The sequence below is a fragment of the Olea europaea genome, unplaced genomic scaffold (genome assembly GCF_002742605.1).
Source record: "Olea europaea var. sylvestris unplaced genomic scaffold, O_europaea_v1 scaffold134, whole genome shotgun sequence".
Taxonomy (NCBI): Eukaryota; Viridiplantae; Streptophyta; class Magnoliopsida; order Lamiales; family Oleaceae; genus Olea; species Olea europaea.
In genome coordinates, this window is record NW_019230887.1 from 667,207 (window position 1) to 676,453 (window position 9,247).

Sequence of the window (9,247 nt, forward strand, 5' to 3'; positions counted from 1 at the left end):
AGCCACCATTTAAGGACATATCCTAGGGATTAAAGTATAATTAGACCATCATCCATCACACAGTTGTCTATCAAATTTTAATTGGATGGGGCTTGGTGGTTGGGCACTAAATGAGCTTCAATGCATATCTCCAAAAACTTTACTATATATAGCATGGTAAGTCCACATTATCATTGACACCTGAAATATTTACACTTGAAAATTCATGTTGTAGTCTATACGTTTAGTACTCTACAGGTTTAGTAAATATTTTCATATCAACACAATGACGTCGTCAACAGGGAGCAATGAATCATTAAAGCATGAGGAGCCGCTACCAACACCCGGTTCGTCCCCACTATGTCCCATCATCATTGCTTCGGACGATGACGAAGCGAGTTCTGAACGTGGTAGGAGAGCCACATTCGTTGTTCCTTTTCCGAACCTCGGTGATGTTGCAAGTGAAGCTTCCCAGAGTTTGAAGACCTTGCTTGATTGGGTCGTCCCAGTGAAGGTTCCGGAGGAAGTTGAGTCAGACAATGACGCGTGGTTCGCTCATGTTCCATCTCCCGAGATCATTGTCATCAGCTCTGATGACTCGGAACAAGATGGTTTGAGTGTGGACGATCAATGAAGTGGCTAATATAGGTATGTGGTGCATATGAAATAATATATAGTTCGTATTTTGTTAGGGATAGATCTGGTAACATGGTTCAGCAATGGTGACCAAGAGCACCTCCATTGTCTACGTACTGTTTTCTTCATATTTTGATAGATTTTGGTATTGGACCTATTATGGACAAGGACAAAAACAATCTGTTGGAAACGACATCTATACTGTCGGGAACGACAGATTAACTGTCGGGATGTAAGAGCATAGGTTCATTTGTGTACGTATGAAACTTGTGTTCCCTTGTATGGCTCCCTTGTTTACTGAAAATTGACGTACCCTGGAATGAACAAGTGCACTTTATTGACAACGTAGGTCGGTCTTGGTTATTTGGTTTGGGCTTAATACATTAACTTGGAAGCATCGAAAAATAAGTTATTTTTAAAATTCCTTGTAGGTGGAGTTAGGTGTGTATATGTACGTGGTGTCTTATGAATCAGTCTGTAAGGAAAAAGTACTCATCAGGTCAGCCGTAAATCGTCCTTGAAACATACCATTTGTTTTTGTTGCTAAATTAAAAGACGACGTCTGCTGTTAAGAAACGAGAATGGAATATAAACGAAATGTTATGATTCAAAATAACTGTGTAAGTAGAGAGTGTAATGGCTAACAGTGTAGTCATGCAGGCATAAATATTTTGGACAAGTCAGATTATATACTCTGTAACCATCTGTCGGGACTGACGGTTTAACTGTCGAGATGTTCTGAAGGGATATCAACTACAATATCTTGTAACTAGTTGCGATCATAAGAAACAATAATGTCAGCAAACAAACGACAATGATAACAAAATGAGAACATTTACATTCTTTCATTACAAACGACATGGGGGTGCCAGTTCACATACAACTTCAACCACTTTCGAACAAAAGCCTATTTATTACAAACGCCTATTTAAACGGTTCGTGGTACAATAGGGTTGGAACATGTGCTCTGATTATGACCTAGTCCACCACAGCGAGTGCATTTCCTCAGTTGTGTGGCAGACTCGAATCTGGATCGCTGACGTCTTGTGGGTGGTCTACCTGGAGGACGACGTACATTGGGTGGCCTAATAAGAGTACGTGTAATTTCCTTTGGGACTATCCAGTCCACTTCACGTATAACGGGATATATAGCTTCGCTATAGGCACCTTTCTAGTATTCCGATGTGTAATACGGTGAGCATAAGTCGTACAATGACATACCTCGCAAGCACGCAGCACGAGTGGCATTAACGCATGGCATACGATTAATTTGAAACTCACGACAAGTGCAACTGTTATCAGAGAGACAATGTCCGTGTCATTGGATATTCCAACCTGTGTTAAGTGTTCTATCAAGCCATGAGATCGAAGCCTTGTACTTGCTTCAAACGTTATCCGTAACTCGTTCTCCATCTTCAACGACAGCATGGCAGTACATGTGGTTGCATTGGTTCGACGTTCGTGAAACCACTTTTGCATAGTTTGTCGAATGTGTTCGACCAAGCACGTGATCGGTAATCAACGGGCATGTCTCAACATTGAGTTCAAACATTTGGCATTGTTATTTGTCAAAATGTTGTACCTTTGACCAACAAACAGTGCTCGTGACCAAAAGGAGAAACCTGCTCGCTCTAAGTACCGGTACGCTCTTGCACTTACCCTACGGATCTGTCCCATAAGTCTTTCAAACACTTCGACCCGATAAGTTCGTGAGTCTGAATAGAAATATTACACTTACGTTGTTGTACCATTGGACTAAGTTCTTTTCTAGATACCAGATACAACACCCATGATGGGACTGAGGAAATAGGTGAGCAATGACATTGGAAATACTATTTTTTCGGTTGGAAACAAAAACCAATTCAGCAGAGTCGTCTATAAGCTCTTTCAAGTTAGACATAAACCACATCCATGATCTATTTGTTTCAGCATTGATGATCCCCCATGTCAAGGGATATATCAGTTTGTTGGCATCTTGGCCGGTTGCCAGCAAAAGTGTACCTTTGTATGGACCTTTCAAGTGACTACTGTCAACACAAATAACGGGCCTCAAGTAGCGCATGTAGCCACGAATGCTTGCACCGAAAGTTAGGAAGAAGTAATGAAACCTGTTACGAGAATCAACTTCGATGTGGGTTACTGTCCCCGGGTTACGCTCTCCTAGAACGTGACAATAGGAAGGTAATTTTTGAAAGCTATCCCCCGGTGTACCATGTAGCATATGTAAAGCAGCCACCTTCCCCCTATGTACATTTTGATAACTTATTTTGACACCAAACTCACGTTCTACGTCACGTGCAATAGCGGTAGGATTGTACGATTGGTATGGATTATCCAATTTTCCAAAAATGTGCTCGGCAATTACATAAGTAGTGGCATGTCGATGTGCGTTACGACGGATATCTACCGAACATGTGTGCACATTGTTGAATTTTTGGATCATGAATATAGAAGTCTGTTTCACACTCGAAGCATGTAACATTTTGCGGCTTGATTTGCTGACATGAAATTGAAACTTTTCTTGCAAAGCAAGTACATGAATTTTCGAGTACAACTCTTTCTTGCTCAAGAATATTTGCCGTTCAACAAGATCGGATGTATCCACAGCTGTAATCCATTGGTTTGTACTCGAACGAATATGTTGTCGTGACATTCGGACGTCAACGTCTGCAATACTAGCAGCATCTGTACCATTGAATGGGTCGTCCAATATATCGTCTACAGGTGCAGCCCCACATCTGCATTATTCATTGGGGAACTAGGCTCATGATTCATATCATCGTGTTCTAAGTTTTGGTGAACATCCGTTGCGGCAAACGAATGGTCACGCAAATTCGAATCCCTCCCCATGTCAACAGTTCGCATATCAGTTTCCAAAATAGTAACGCACAGAGCAGTTTTCATATGAACAGATATGTACCACATGAGGTCTTCATCTTCACGTATTTCAGCTGGCGGTATATTGATGTTCGGGACTTTGAACTTCAATTCCATTTTGGTGTGCGGATTGATAATGCCAAGTTTGTCATTCAACCGTAACAGAAGTCCGACTAGGGTAATATTTCTCGACACTAAAATGGATGTGGTTTTGTCCCCTGTCCACTTCCATTCGTCATCTGCGTGAATAAACCTTTCCCCATGCGATACGATGAATCTCAAATGAGTGTTTATACCTAAAATAAAGGGATTACAACGATAAGAATTATGAACAATCAATATGTCGATATGTAATGGCATGGAAGGGGTACTTTCGAATATTTAAACCGATGCAATAGGAGAATGTGAAATGAAGGGTGTCAACAGTTTTCAACTGTCGATTTTGACAGTTGAAAACTCTATCTCGACAATTTATCTGTCGATCTCAACAGTTTCTAAATGTGGAGATAGACATGTCTAATCGTCGAGATCGACAGATAAACTGTTGAGACCGCTGACAAGTTTAAGGCGTGTTTGTTTGTTACTTTCTCCATAATATTAATGGTTATAATCAATTCTCAACTACAACAATTATTCCATTGTTCTACAGATCTCCATAAATAAATGACTGCTTCATTCAATATGGAATAGTTGACATTTGCCTAAATATTTTTGGTATATTTTCCCTTTAAAATGATATCAAAAAGAAATATCAATACCATCATCATTAATAGTGGTTTTAAATGCTTTCTTCACTTTGATTATCATGTTGCTTTTAATATGTGAAAAATAATAAGCTATTAGATAAAAATATAAATAATTTGTAATAACTAACCTCTCAAAATGGATGATGAATTGAATAGCAATATATTGTTGATGAAAGAATAAAGAAGATGAAAGAAAATGGAGGGTTTCTTCAAGAAGGAATGTATTTGATGTGAAGTAGGATTTTTTTGCTTCTTTTATCTTTTTTTTGCTTCCTGGGATTTTTTTTACGTCTTTAATTTTAATTTTTTTGGTAAATTCATATTATACAATATAATATACATTTACCAAATCATTATAATATACAAATTAAATAATGAAATCATTACAATTGATTGGATTGAAGACTACCATTAATGAGCATTTAATGCTCCTAAAAAGGGGAGATTAAGGGTAATTTGGACATTTTCACTAAAAAAGTGATTCTGATAAAATTTAGTGCACCTCAAAAGTTTTATAGTAATTTAAAAAAAAGTGTCATTTTTGATAATTCTCCTAGTTTTTATTATCTGCACCACATGTAAAGTGCAATAGACGTCCCTCGTTTTTCACTTATTTTTGTACTTGTATCTTTAACATTTTTTTTTTAGCTGTATCTTTTTTGATTTAATCGTTTTGATAATATTGATGTTCCTGGCCACATTAAATTTCTTGTGTCGCCTTTGGTGGACCCGTGAGCTAGGGTCAAAATTTAAAGTCAAAATATATTATTCAAATTCTTATCACAGAGAGATAATAACCCACAATTGTGATGCATAAAACAAAGTTCATAACACATAAATCTGAACAATTTTTCTAGTTAATTCTATGCTTATAGCAATTATATTCGCAATAGCAAAAGGCATGTGAATCACCAGGCATCTGCTCACAATACCCAAACTCATTAAGATCTGTAAAGTAATCGATGCACAACTCTTTACAGCGAGCCACGGTCAGCGTCTTGCCGTCGCATACACCTATGACGCCTAAGCACCTCCACGGAGACTTAGGCTTAACGGTTGCACCTTTTGTTGTTACGATTCTTGACATATCACTCCCTGTAATTAAGAGATTATTAGAAAATTATACGATCATTTTTGCATTATAATTAAAATGATTTTGATTTATTTTACTTCTTTGATATTGACTTGCATTATCCAATCCATCTAACGAAATAAGTCATCAAGTGATTATCACGTGACAGTAGTCACTTTGAACCCTGGATATGTTCGAAGCTCTCGAAATGATCATACAGCTTTGGGAAGAATTCGTTTTCATTGAAAATTAAATGGAGTTTATAATCAATTCAACTCTTGCTTATGATGCATCCGAATACTGAATGCTAAAGTAAAGATTAACTAACTTGAACCCAACACAGAGATGACACGTGCATATCGAGAAATGTATCGTTTCTTGCATGAAATGACCATAAATAATAATTACCTTCTACACAGAAAATGAGGGCAAGGAAAATGAGAACACTTGGAAAATGACTGGCCATGGCCTTACTTTGCATGGAAATACCGAACAACTATTGATGTTATATATATATATATATATATGGTTTAAAAGGCAAATTATAAAGTCTCAATAGGGTGCTTTAATTGGAGATTTCCAGCATTTATGTAATATAATTTAGATTGCTTGAATTCAAGGAAAAGTGACACCAAATCTTCTCATATTTTTACAATATATTAGTTATATTGTAATCTTATTGTGACAATAATATAATGTGAGCATATAGACATGACCATAACAAAATAGCAATGGATAAACTACTATAACAATAATAATTAAAGACGAGACATTAGAAGACGAAATAAATAGTGGTAAAAGTGTTATTTCTACAGATAAAATTAACAACTTGTCCTTTTAAAGAAAAATATTGATGTCGGTGTTGTAGAGACAAGAGTAGTTAAGAACTTATTTTCAAAGGTTAAATTACATTTGTGGTCACTCAACTTTCACTATAACTGCAATTAAGTCACCAAACTTCAATTTGGTGCAATCAAAACACTTCTTTCTATTTTTTTGTATAATATTGATGAAAGACTCGAGTAGAAACAAAAACTAGTTGAGTTAAATATTTTGGTAATGCCAACTGAATTATTTCTAAAGAGTATTGCCTTCTTTTCCTCAAGTCAAAAATTATCTCATGCATGAGAATGTAAAATTTCAAAACATTTTTTTTAAAATTTTATTTTACCTTCCCCCAAATGGAGACTCGAACTCAGGTCAATAAGACTTCATTCTTACCACTTGACTAGCACTTTATCTCAAATTTCAGAAGAATTTGGAACCGTGCTTGTTCGTGTGCATAGTCACACAAAATAAATAAATAAATATATATAATATATATATACACACACACACACACATGCTCGATCGAGCGAGGAGCATGGAGCAGACAACATATTCCGACTCTTTTTGTCTCACTAGCTTAAGCCTATCTCAAGATTAACTTTAAGTTATCAAGCATTAACACTTGGATATTATTTTTGGTGAAGTCGGGACAAAGATAAATAACCCAGAGGAAGGTTGAATAAGCTGTTACCAAATTTTTAATATTGTCCAAATAAAGATATCAAGTTGTTACCTAGTTATTTTAAGCCTTAGTCAGAATACGTGAGTACTCTCTTAAAGATAATTTTTACTTCACGAGTTTTCTAACCATTCGTACTAAACCTATTTTTATTGAAAAATTGAAAGAGAGTTGTACTTAACTTTTCAAATTTTTATGATCCTAATTATCTGTGTTACTAAAACAATAAAGAAGTTAGATATCCAACTCAAAATATGAATTCATCAAACTAAAATTTCACGAACAAATCACAATTGAAGGAGATCAATTTTCACAATTCAAGAGTCAACTAATTTCTTTTTCGGAAATCGTCGAACAAATTTCAAGCCTTTCTAATTTTTGGCAAACATCTTGTACATGTTTCATCTATATTTTTTCTTTGTATTCATCTCTTTACATGATAATGATCGACACTTAATGTCTACGAAAGTTTAGCATTTAGGTTCTACCAATTTGATTACTAATCACATCCAATTATATTCAATTCAACGTACTAAATATCTCTTTAATACTTTCTATTTGATCTATCGTAATAGCATATTCACAACATATGTGCAAATCAAGTTTAAGTACTTTTGACACAATTCCTTCCAGCTTGGTCGATTAAGCTTGAAAGCAAACTAAACATTATCTTAAAACTTTCGTACTTATGATTGCAAAATGAAGAAAAATTCTAGCATGTTCTAACATGCAGTACTACACAACTTGCCTTTCAAGTAGACTATGTCGGGTTAGGTCGAGCTTAAAGAGTGTTTGGCTACCATCCTACACGTCTAGGAAAACGCGTCATTTTTATTTACGATGAATGTTTAATGGATTTAGCATCTTTTTAATTGAACTTTAGGGGTTGTGTGACAAAGTTATGATAAAAGTTTTAACAAAATTTTGATGAAAGTTGATAAGATGTGTAGTCGAAACGTTCATGGCCCTACCTACACCTATAACAGTAGACGACACTTTGCAGCGAGTCTCATTAATTGACTTGTTGTCGCATACACCTAAAGCTCATGCTTACCTGTATGGATACTTATTTGTGCCTATCGCTCTTGCGATGAATGCCAAAGACATGGTCCCATTTGCCCCTATGATTATTGTCATATTGCAACATGTATTTAGCATATTACTTATTTTTTCTTAACGTGTCTTCTATTATTCAACCTAACTTATTAAGTATTTTATTGAGTGATTACTCATATTATTCTAATATAGAACATTATAATCTATTCAACTCTCGTTTATGATTTGGATGATACCAAAAAATAATAATAATAATAATAATAAATGGAAGAAAGATTAACTAACACGAACTCTACACTACGATGATATCAAGAATTGGATTGTTTCTAACATAAAATAAGTAAAAATAGTGTGTACCTTTTAGTGAGAAAATGAGGGCAAGGAAAATCAGAACACTTGGGAACTGACGAGCCATGGGCCTACAATTTAAATACATAACAAATATTATCACGCTCAAAATATGAAATCTCAAAGGTTGTTTTAATTGAGGATTTCCAGCATATCTTAAAATTTCTTATATGACCGAGTCTCTATTTAGCTTAGTTGATAAAAATTTCAGTTAAAATCAATAATGATTTTCAACTTTTCAACTATACATTCATTAACTTATATCAAAATTTAGTCGAAGTCTGATTTTTAGTTAAACCAAGAAGAGCTAAATAATACAAAATTATGTAATGCATAATACAACTTAGATTGCTTGGATCCAAGGAAAATTGACCCAAAATCTTCTCATTGTTTACAATATTAGTCAAACTTAGCAGTGGTATTAGTTCAAGCCAAGCCGACTTGGTTGAGGAGGCATGGGCTTAGCCGAGCTCGGGCCACCCATGGTCCTTCAAATTAAACTTTTTGTAACATGTCACAAGTGGAAATTACATGCCAATAGGAGTTTAAAAATTACAATTCATAAATCAAGTATGAAGTTTATTTCTTCAAATATCAGGTATTAATTTAATTATTAATATTAATAATAATATTATAAAATCTACCCACCTCCCCACTCCCAAACCCTAACTATTTCCCCTCTTCCTTCTCTCTCTAAACCTCTTTCCCTTCTCCCTTCTTTTTTCTTTTAAAATTTCGAATTGCAGTCGGAGACGACACCACACCGATGGCAACTGTAGCATGATACCACAGATATGCTTGTGGTGGTTTTCATGTTGTCATCATATAGTGATGACGTGCTGTGGTGGTGAGATGCTGGCAATGGTGGTTAATTTGCTTGGGGTGTGGTGGTGATGTTGACGTTGCTTGTGGTGGTGGTTTGGGATAGTTTTGGTACTGTCAGGGGTTTTAGGTGGTCTTTGTTGGTTGTGCAGTTAGAGGTGTTGGCGACAATGGTGGATTTGGTGACGGTGAGGGTGATGGTGG